The sequence below is a fragment of the Benincasa hispida genome, chromosome 10 (assembly GCF_009727055.1).
Source record: "Benincasa hispida cultivar B227 chromosome 10, ASM972705v1, whole genome shotgun sequence".
In the NCBI taxonomy this organism is placed as follows: domain Eukaryota; kingdom Viridiplantae; phylum Streptophyta; class Magnoliopsida; order Cucurbitales; family Cucurbitaceae; genus Benincasa; species Benincasa hispida.
In genome coordinates, this window is record NC_052358.1 from 36,828,604 (window position 1) to 36,841,029 (window position 12,426).

Consider the following 12,426-nt stretch of genomic DNA (forward strand, 5'->3'; position numbering starts at 1 on the left):
CGAATGACCCTAAGGTTATTGTTCATCATGTTCCTCTCGATCTACAACCTATAAGAGTTTCAATGAAATTTTATGAAGACCTAGCTCAGAAATAATGTACGTCGAGGATGTTGTTGGTAGCATAATTGTGACAACCCAAATTTTTATATAACTTAAATTCAGATATTTTATAATATTTGAGGATAATTTTGGATTTTTTTGAAGGTTAAATTGAATTATTATAAAAGGAATAATTCAATTTTAAAATTTTTCTTTAGTAAAAGATTTTGGAATTTAAGTTTTAAATTAAGGAGAATTTGGGATTTATTTTAATTTTAATTTAGAAAACTGAATTAAAAATTGGGAGATTTGGTTTTTTAAGATTTTTGGTGAAGATAATTGGAATTAAATCGATTATTGAGATGATTGATTAGAAATTATTTTCCCAAAAGGGATTTCGGATTTTAAATCCAAAAAGATTTTGGATTTTGAGGAGGAAAAGGATATGGATTATATATATGTTTTGGATTTGGAATTTAAAATATATATATGCTTATATAAAGGAAAATGGTTTTAAAGTATTATTTAAGTTATTTGACAAAATAAAAAGAAAAGAGAAGTTAGACTAGCCTTCATTGACATCCAACCACTTGGGTTTGCGTTGTCATCGCGTCGCTTGCTCCTCCATCGAAACCGACGGTGTTTGTCTGTTCCTCTTCAACGCGCCACCGGTCGACGCGAAGTCAGCTGCGCCCATCAGCCAAATCCAGCCACGCCGTCACCTTCTCTCAACCATTCAATATCATCTGCCACCACCTAGCTCTTTCTATGTTGCTGTTGTAAGTTTTCTCGTCAGATTTGGGGTTTGGGTTAGATCTTAGAATTTTTGCGGGTTTTCTTGGAAAATCTTGGATACCCATTTGATTTTGGGTTAAATATTCACTATGTTTTGAAGCTTAGATCGAGGTTTCAAGATGTTAAGATTCACTCTCCAACAGATTTAAGGATCGATTTTTGAAATTTTGGCACGTGGTTGTTGGGTATTGTGAATTTAGAACTCTTTGGAATGGTTTAAAATGTTGAAAGTTTGATTTCAAAATTCCTAATTATAAGTTATGCATAGATTGGTATCTATATGCTAAGCTTGGAAGCAATTTTAGATCAAAGCATATTGTGGGGCTTAATTCAAGAATTTCACTCAAGATGAAGAGGAGTTTAGTATGCTAATTATTTGGGCTTCAAATTGAAGGTTTGGAAGGCGAATTTGAATTGGACCATACCTTAGGCTTGATTAAGGATTCAAGAATTTCACAAAGATTCAATTGCTATTTGGTTGGACCTAACATTAAAGTAAGTAATCTTACTACTGGAACCGCCTTTTGCCGAGCGATAAATTTAAGAATAATTTTGAGGATCCTAAGACTATTTGCATCTAGATGCATGAGGATAAATAAGTTGAACTTGATTATATTTTAAACATGTTATGAGTGCAAGCATGAATTAAATTATTTCATTTATATGATTTTCTAGATGAACATTGAGCATGATGATATATATTTTCATATTTGTGGGACTATGTTTTATAATGAACGTTATGTTTATGATAGTGATAGTTACCCCTACCCGTAATTAGATACCCACCATAGGTGGTAATCTCCTTCAGGATTTCACCAGATGTTTGTGTTTCCTTCGAGATTCACCAGAGGTTTGTATTTCCTTTGGGATTCACCAGAGGTAGTGATCTCCTTCAGGATTCACTAGAGGTTCGTGTTTCCTTCGGGATTCACTAAAGGTTCGTGTTTTCTTCGAGATTCACCAGAGATGGTGATCTCCTTCAGGACTTCACTAGAGGTTTGTGTTTCCTTCGAGATTCACCAAAGGTTTTGTGGGTACACATAATCTACGGTAGAGTGGGTTAAACTATCCATTATTTAGCCACCCCATGAAAAGTAGAGGTTTATGCACTGAAGGAAATCTAAACATAGAAATCCAATGAGCAGAAGCGGATCGTTTCAAATCCTATTGAGAAAGAACACAACAATTACAATCTATAAGAATAGATTATGCAAAATAAATAAATTACAAGCATGCTTCTTAGAAAAATAAACAAGGGATAGAGTATGCAAACCTTTGAAGAATCTTTCTTCAGGTATCCATCTATCGATCTCTAACGCGTCCAAAGAAGTACTCGAACACAATAATCAATATAGCCAACAGCACGAACTGAAGAATCCTCGATCACTATCGACTCCAACTCGATCCTCGAACCTTGAATGGAACTAGAACACTACCATAAGTGTTACCTTCGTATTCTCGATGTGAGAATCCAGGAGTTATGGATTCTGTATGACTTTGGATAGAGGAAAAAGGAGGAAGACGATCGAGTAGACAATCAAGTAAGTGGGAGATGGATGAAGTCTATCGTATAGACTAGATACTCGATCATTCAGAAAGAAGAAACCTATCGTATAGACTTTGCTATTCGATCGTGTAGCAACAAGTAATCGAGTAACTATCTTATAGTAAACTCGATCCTCGATCATGTCAGCTCTCTATGCTATCGTTTAGTAAAACGCATTTTCTCAATAGCCTCTGTGAGATCTATCCGAATGGATCAACTTAACGATTTTGGAAAACAATTTTTCTTTTTATCTCACAGTTACCATAAAATTTTCAATAACCTCCCATTCAATCGGTTATTAAAGAAAAAGAATAATTATCATATAATTAATATATTATAAATAAATATGATACCCAACTTATCATATTATATTTATAGCCTATAGTTTTAATATTTCGTCATATGAAACATATAAACCATAGTTCTTTTTCTATGTTATGGTATTTAATATAAATCATATTTATATTAACTCCTTCAATTAATATATCTAATACATCATATCAATTATATCACATATAATTGAATTAACTTAATTATATGATATATAATTAAACTTCCTTTTGTTAATTTGAACACTTCAAACTAACCCAAAATCTGATTCTAAACTTGAACCCATTGAGCTACCAAGGGAACCTTATGGACCTGTAGCTTGAAGTTCCAACAGTACGTTAATAACTGACTAAACTCTTTAATCATGAGATCCACCATCCGTTAACTGTTGGTCACTCCATAAAGACCGATAGTTGCATTCTTCGCACTACAGATATATTTCTATGTTCATTGGATATAACCAATCAACAGTGCGATGACCCTTCACAAATCGCTCGTAAGTACAGCTAGGCCAATTTACCGTTTTGCCTCTATAGTTTCATCTAACTCCTTAAGTACCACTTTTTCTAATAAATAATAAGTTATATTCCTACTATGACTGAGTCCTGTCTTCCAAAGAGAGGATGTGGCCACTATATTCAAGACCCGGAATCAGCCCTTAAAGGAGCAATTTATCTACTTACCCCCTGCTTCGGGGAAGGAGTAAATTTCATCTTGTATAGCTAAGTTCTCAACTCCCCAATCAGACAAATCCCCAAAATGGTAGGCTTGTTGAGTTAAAAATCTAGCCACTCTCACCCATACAAATCAAAGGACCGCCTTCATGAGTAGGAGTTCTCAACTCACTCAAGATTAAGGTCATGTCACCTATGGTTATCCCAGTGAAATGTAAGTCTTAATTATCAATGGCGTTATATAAATAGACTAATCATCTCGTGATCCGGTCTTATACAAACTCTTTGTATAGGATACCTCATTCACAAGTCTCCACATGAATGGTCAGAATCATACCATTTGGAGCACTTTACAACACTTGTAACATTTACAAAGCGGGTCGTATTTGTAGTGTCACCAGGATAAGATATCCCTCTTTTATCCTTATACTACAGACCATTTAGGTTATTACTTAAGGCATGATCCACTTGTATGTCTCCACATACATGCTTAAGTTACATATGATAACCTTGGATCTTAGTTTATTAGATTGAGTAAATGCTTATAAAATAACACTTATTTTATTAATAACAATATGTTCACAAAGTGTTTACAAACTACGAGACTACCAGGAGAATTAGAACACCAATCCCAACATGCACGTCCCACTAAAAAGTGGCATCTAGAGGATATAGATACTTAGCCCGACCTCGATAGTGGGGTTACTTACTGAGTAAAGTTATACTCATTCTTTCTCATGTTTACTTTTTAGGTAAAGGTAAGAACACGCCGACGAATGACAAGCGGAATCCGTGATCAAGCCATGATAACGGGCAGAAATGCACGTTATCATAGTACTAAGTTTTTAAACAATGTTGGATTGCGTTGATGAAATATGTTAAATTGCATCCATTAAGCATAAATTCTATAATATTGCGGTCGCGTGCGTCCAACGTATTAGAGCAGTTGATCTTTATATTTTTATGCAGAATATGCGTTAACGCAATACAGAGATTGCGACCACAGGAATACATTGGTCGAGCGCAACCTCACCGCAAGACTTTGTGATGATCGTGCTCGCAAACATTCACCCAAGAAGAATCACCGCAACTTGGTCAGCGCAACATGGCAGGCGCATCCGGGTGAAAGGATAATTAAAAGTGATGGGACAGAAAACTGACGGCAGTCGGATCCAAATTAAGTTGGCAGTCAATAACGGTCATGAAGTACATTCAGCTTTATCGGTGACAATTATCCGGCGCATCAGTCAGGAATTAAAGTTGTCCCATCTGTACAACCGGGAGAGAGAAGCCACCTTTCACTATGGAAACTCTATAAATACCAAATGCATTCTTTAGAGAAGGGTTAAGCAGTTGATTACTTCATCACTTTACAAGTTCACGCCTCTATCCATAGTTTCTTTCATTTTAAGGTGGACATGAGGAAGAAAGTGTGTCGGTAGATCATTCCAGTAAGCTTGAGAGAGCGTCGGAAGCTTCAAAGACAGAGAGAAGGCCAACGCCTACGGAAGCAGGAATATCTTTAGACCAGAATAGAGATTTCAGTGTAAGAAAGCCTTGGTCAGCAAAGAATTGCTACCAGGCTCTCTATCCTAAACTTTCATTGGCATTTTGTACTTAACGTATTTATAAGAATGGAATTTCTTTCTCTATATATGTCCACTCTCTGTGATTCACGCATGAGTAGCTAGATTAGTTGAATGGGTTGAGAAGCATTTAACTAGCACAACTAGGGGATCTTCATTCTTTGCGATTATCTTGTTTATGTATGCTTCATTCGTCCTTTGGGGATACTTGGGAGAGTAGTCTAAGGACAAGATATAGACTTGGGAAGGTCAGGTCAGAATCTAGGTTTGAAAGAACCAGACTAGAACGCATAAATGAGAGATAGGCGCTTAGGAATGAGCACTATTTGTTATTAACACATCGCATTCATCTTAACGATAAGATATGATTGTATGCAGTCACCTTGCTTCAGGCATTTTGCATCAACGCATAGGACAAGAGTAGAGACTTAGGGATAATCTTAATGGACATTTGGCATTCAACACATGCGTCCTAGACTTAGGAGCACCGCATTTATATTGGAAAATGACTTGTTGTGCATGGTAGTAACATGATCACATGGTCTGACACATTCCCAAGTAACGCTACAGGTGAATAAGTAAAGTATACTAGGGCGCTTGAGAGAACCATATCGAAAGAACTCGGAAAAATGCCCCCTTCCATTCGGCCTTTCTTTGTTGTGTGAATAAGGTCTTAGTCTGCTATAAGATAGCTAGTTTGGGGGCTTTCAACATAAAAGAACCTGTTTCATCGACATGAAAAGACGATGTCCTAACCACTGGATGCTAAAGATCTTCTCAACCCATTCATCGCATACTCATTGCATCTATCAACGCAACTTTCATTTCTCAAATCCGTCGAATTTATTCATTTCTTTTTAATCAACACAATCAACAACCAAACACTTTATTTATTTTTCCAGTTATCGCAAAGTTTTCATAAAAAAAATCATCAACGCAATCTATTTTCACGAGTCCCTGTGTTCAACCCTGGACTTACCAGGAAACTCAGAGGAATTTACACTTGAATTCCACTGGGGAAACTTGAGTGCACAACGCAATCCATCAATGCATATTATCCATATTCTCACTTAATAAAATAACACATCAAGCCACTAGGACCAGCCTTATGCTTCCGCTCATGTTTTTAGAATTTTATGTTTTTAAATTTTTAGTCTAGATATTCGAACTTGAATTTTTGGTATTTTGTGCTTTTAAACTTTTTATGAGAATTTTCTAGTTTTGTTTTATGATTTAAGAGTAAAGTGAATTTCATTTATTTGCTTTTAATAAAGTTATTTATTCTATTTTTAGTTGGTTTTTACCAAATCATGAAAAAAAATTGTCGATTTGAAATGTGAGCATGCATGTAGTAATGGCCTAGTTTAAGTCCTAGGAAGTTGGGTCGTTACAGTTGGTATCAAAGTCCATGTTTTGGGTTCTAAAGACTGACTTACTATGTAAGTCTAGATAGTTCCTATGGCCCAGTAACATATTTTTTGTCGTCACCAGGTATGTCTTACAAGTAAAAGCTTTTAGTATGTATTGCATGCGAATAGTTTGATTTAATACCTTAGTACACATGTTTTCATGATAAGGGATCCAGTGAGAGTTGATTCTTAGGTACATGTTAGATCATGGCACCTAAACTCAGGGTAAAGAGGAAGGTTAGATGAAGGATTCAAGATTCTCAAGTCTAGGACCCATCCGTGTCAAGAATGAAAAAGGATGGAGTCGATTGGCATCAAGATGTTTTGGTAGCTCCAAACCCACCTAGGGCTCAAATTGATGAGAAGGAAATGGTAGCACGAATTGGGGAAGCTATTACATCATCCCTGATGGAGAGGATACAAGAATTGATTTGCAATGTAGTGGTAGAATAAGAAGCTCAAAATTAGACCCAACAGGAATCGATCCCACCGATACAGGTGCAACCGACCCAGCCATAGAATCAGAATGTGCAGGACTTGTCCCTTGAAGCTAAACACTTTAGGGATTTCAGGAAGTGTAGCCCCCATAGCTTTGATGGGTCACTAACGGACCCTACGAAGATAAAGATGTGGATTTCCTCCATTGAGACCATTTTTCGTTAAATGAAATGTCTGAAGGATTAGAAGCTTCAGTGTGCAGTATTTATGTTGATGGATGATGCTAAGATTTGGTGGCAATCGATCGAAAATTTTATTGACACTAGTAAAGGGTCGGTCACCTAGAACCAATTTAAGGAGCAGTTCTATGAGCAGTACTTTTCTACCGACACGAGGTATAATAAGCAGGAAAAGTTCATGAATCTGAAGTAAGGGGTCTTGTCTGTGGCAGAGTACGAACGAGAATTCATCAAGCTGTCTCGTTTTGCTCCCAAGTCGGTGGCCACAGAGGAGGATAAAATAGAGAGGTTCATTCAAGTCTGAAGGATGAGCTAAGGGGTCATGTACTGGCCCATAAGCCCACCAGTTATGCAACAACATTATGTATAGTAGCCAGAATAGATTCCACTGTATGAGGGGGAAACATGATATCATAGGGAGCAAGATCCTCTTCAGGGCAGAAGAGGAAGGCAGATTAGAGGCCTTCAGAGCCTCCACAAAAAATTCAGAACACAGATAGAGCTCCACGACAATGGGGGTAGCAGGGCTCCCAACCTGTAGTTGTTAAAGAGGATAAGTTGATCTGTTCCACATGTGGTAGACATCATTGAGATGATGTCTGGCAAGAATTGGAGTTTGTTTTCGGTGTTTCTAGAAAGGGCACATGTGGGAGAAGTGCCCCAAGAGGAATGCATCTGATAATAGCAGCCAGCTTGCAAGCTCGAATCAGGCTAGTTCGAGTCGTCAGCAGTAACAACGTAGAGTGTATTCTACCACTCAATAGAAGACCGAGAAGTCTGGCACCATTATGACAGGTACACTCCCAATCTTGGAACACTATGCATTGGTTTTTTCTTTATTTTTGTTCATCTCACTCACTCATATCATTAGCATTTGTAAAGCATGTCATGTTAGGATTAGAATCCTTACAGTATGTTCTATCAGTTTCTACTTCATCAGGAGAAATCATGTTAGCTACTGAAAAGATAAAGGCATGTCGAGTAGAAATAGCAAATCATACATTCGATGTGAACTTGTTAGTTCTAAACATGCTTGATTTTGATGTGATACTGGTATGGATTGGTTGGTTGCTGATCATCCTAGTATAGACTGCTCCCACAAGGAGGTGATTTTTAACCCTCCTACGGAAGCCAGCTTTAAGTTTAAAGGGGAGAGGACCGTGGTCCAACCCAAAGTAATTTTGACTATGAAAGCCAATAGGTTGCTTAACCAAAGTACTTGGAGTATCTTGGCTAGTGTTGTTGACACTAGAAAGGCTGAGTTCTCCTTGACTTCAGAGCCAGTAATGAGAGACTACCCAGATATTTTTCAAGAGGATCTCCCAGGTTTACCCTCACATAGAGAGATAGATTTTGCTATTGAGTTGGAGCCAAGCACAGCTTCTATCTTGAAAGCTTCATAGAGGATGGCTCCAGCAGAATTGAAAGAGCTTAAGATTCAATTGCAAGAGTTGTTGGATAAGGGTTTCATATGCCCTAGTATGTCACCGTGGGTGCACTAGTACTTTTTGTGAAAAAGAGATATGGATTGTTGCGTCGCATCGACTATAGAGAGTTGAATAAGATGACTATAAAAAATAAGTATCAACTTCCCAGGATTAATGACTTATTCGACCAATTGCAAGGAGCTACGGTGTTCCCTAAGATTGATCTTCAGTCAATTTACCATCAGTTGAGGATAAAGGACAGTGATATACCCAAGACGACTTTTTGTTCCAAGTATGGGCATTATGAGTTTATCGTGATGTCGTTTGATTTCGTGAATGCTCCTGCAATATTTGTGGTCGAATGAATAGGTTGTTCAAGGAATTCCTTGACACTTTTATGATAATTTTCATAGATGATATCTTGGTTTACTCCAAGACAGAAGAAGAACATGAGGAGCATTTACGAAAAGTTTTAGAGACTTTGAGGGTGAATAAGTTATATGCTAAGTTCTCTAAATATGAGTTTTGGTTGAAGCCGGTATCCTTTCTAGGACATGTGGTGTCAAAAGGAGAAGTATTTGTTGACCCCGAAAATATTGAGACAGTTACAAGTTGGCCTCGTCCAACCACAGTTAGTGAGGTGCGCAGTTTCCTGGGGTTAACAGGCTACTGCCGACGATTTGTGAAGGATTTTTCTCGTGTAGCCACTCCCTTGACTCAGTTGACTAGGAAAGGAGCTTCCTTTGTTTGGAACAAGGCTTATGAGGACAGCTTCTGGGATCTCAAACAGACGTTGGTTACTGCTCTAATTCTTATCGTACCAGATGGAACAGGTGGTTTCGTTATTTACAATGGCGCCTCCAAGAAAGGGTTAGGGTGCATGCTGATGCAGCAGGGTAAGGTTTGCTTATGCCTCTCGTTAGTTAAATAACCATGAACGAAATTATCCCACATATGATTTGGAGTTGGCAGCAATAGTTTTTGCCTTAAAGATCTAAAGGCATTATTTGTATGGAGAGAAGATACAAATTTTCACCAACCATAAGAGTTTAAAATATTTCTTCACTCAGGAGGAGTTAAACATAAGATAGCACAGGTAGTTAGAGTTGGTGAAAGATTATGATTGTGAGATTTTGTATCACTTAGGAAAGGCAAATATAGTGGCAGATACTCTAAATAGGAAGGTAGCTCATTCATCAGCTCTTATTACTAGACAGACTCATTTATGCAAAGACCTCGAATGGGCTGAGATTGCAATAGTAGTGGGGGAAGTCACTGCACTGTTGGCGCAATTATCAGTGCAATCGAGTTTGAGACATCTCCCCAAGTGAGTTATTCTTGTAACCGCTAGTTTTACAAGATATCGACCTATTTTAACTATTAAAACAGGATTGCTTGGATTCCGTTAACCCTAAGTGAGCATGCTTTTATCTTTGTTATAGATTTTAAAGTCTATCTCCTTTTATAACACTCATAACATAGACAATAAACCTATAACATGCATTTCACATACTTTATATAACAATTATATAAACATCCATTCCATGCATTAATATAACAACTTATATAAAAAACAATGTTATCATACACATGCATACTATATATTATAACACTTACAATATACTTGCAATGAATGCTACATGCTTATTCTATGGTGGGATTTTAAATCTACATGGCATACAATATGTAAAGGAAATCGAACACAAGGATTTCCATGAGCAGCGAAATGATCTTTCCAAATTTCAATTATGTATGAACATTGCAATTACAATCACAAACGAAAACATACGATTATGCATTAAACAGAAATTATAGCATGCTTTTCTAAAAGATCAAGGGAAGGAATGAACAAACCTTTGAAGACTCATCTTCAAGTTCCTTGATCATGAACGCTCGATCATAGCAATACAACAACATACGAACGTTCGTCTAACATGACCTCTATACTGCACAATCACAGCACACTCGAACTAAGCAATCGCCAAGGTCACAAACACCCCGAACACCGCGAACAGCCTCCACATAACCTCGATTATGTCAAGTTGAGTATGACACCACCAATAAGGTTACCTCAGTATTCTCGGTGTGAGAATCCAGAGTGTGGGCTCTGTGTGGACTTGGTTTGAGGCAGAAAACTGGAGGAAGAATGATCGTGTAAACTATTGAGCAAGTGGGAGATGGAATAGCCTATCATATAGGTCGATGCCCAATCGTTTAGTAAAAGTTATGTGATCATCTAGCAAAAGCTAAGGGATCGTTTAGCTCATTGTTTAGCTGAGTGTTTATCGTGTAAGAACACTCTACGATCATTTAGTTAACTCCAAGTTGCCATTTAGTAAATATAATTTACTTGACAACTCTTCGTGAGTGATTTTCGAAATTCACAATTTTGTAAATCTTTAATCTTACTAAAATTAAGAAAACATTTTTTTTTCTTTTATCTCACGGTTACTATGAAACCACCAATAACCTCTCACTCAATTGGTTATTAGAGAAAAAAAGATAATTATCCAATAATTAATATTATTATAAATATAAATGATAACCAATTTATCATACTATATTTATAACCTATAGTTTTAATATTTCATCTCATGAAACATACAAACCATAGCTCTTTTTCTATTCCATGGCACTTAATATAAATCTCATTTACATTAACCCTCCACTTGATATATCTCATACACTACACCGATCATATCATATATAATCGAATTATCTCTTGTCAATTTGAACATTTCAAATCAACACCAAGAACTGATCCTCAACTTGAATCCATTGAGCTACCAAGGAGACTTTATGGACTTGTAGCATGAAGCTCCAACGGTACGTGAATAACTGACTAAACTCTTTAGCCACGAGATCCATCATCCGTTAACTGTTAAGCACTCCACTAAAGCCCAATAGCTTAACTCTTCTTACTATAGATATATTATGTGTCTATCTTAACCAACCAACAGTGCGACAACCCTTCACAGATCGCTCGTAAGTACAGCTCGCCAATAACCGCTATGCCCTTGTAGTTACATCTAACTCCTTAAGTACCATTGATCCCTCTAATAAACATAAGTCATAGTTCTACTATGACTGAGTCCTCTCTTCCAAAGAGAAGTTGTGGTCACTATGTTCAAGCCCCAGAATCAGCCCTTTAAGGGAGCAATCTATCTACTTATTCTTGCTTCGAGGAAGGAGTGAATTCCACCTTGTGTAATTGAGTTCCCAGCTCCAAAATCAGATAAGTCCCCAAAAAGGTAGGCATGTTGAGTTGAAAATCTAGCCACTTTCACCCATGCTAATCAAAGAGTCATCTTCAAAGGCAAGAGTTCCTAAAACACTCAGGATTGAGGTCATATCACCTATGGTCGTTTATGTGAGATATAAGTCTCTAGTATCAACGGCGTTATATACAAAGTCTAGTCATCTCATGGTCTGGTCTTATACAAACTCTTTGTATAGGACACCCCCGTTCGCATGTCTCCATATGAATGGTCAGAATCTATTATCTGTAATAGTTTACAACACTTGCAAACTTCTACAAAGGGGGCCACATCCGTAGTGTCACCAGGATCAGGTATTCCACCTTAATCCTTATACTGCAGACCTATTTAGGTTTCACTTAAGACATGATCCACTTGTATATCACATATACACACTTAAGTTTACATAAGATAACCATAGAGCTTTGTTTATTAGATATGAGTAAATGTCATAATGAAATAACAATTATTTTATTCATAAACAATGTGTATAATTACAAACAACGAGATTCCGGGAGAATTAGGACACCAATCCTATGCATACAATAAATAAATTATTTTATTCATACATTCACAATGCATAATTAAATAAACACACTAAAATGGATTAGTTTTGGCATCCTAAACTAGTTAAAAGCTAAAATTATTACAATAATAAATAGAAAAAAGCCTCGAACCGCCTCCAA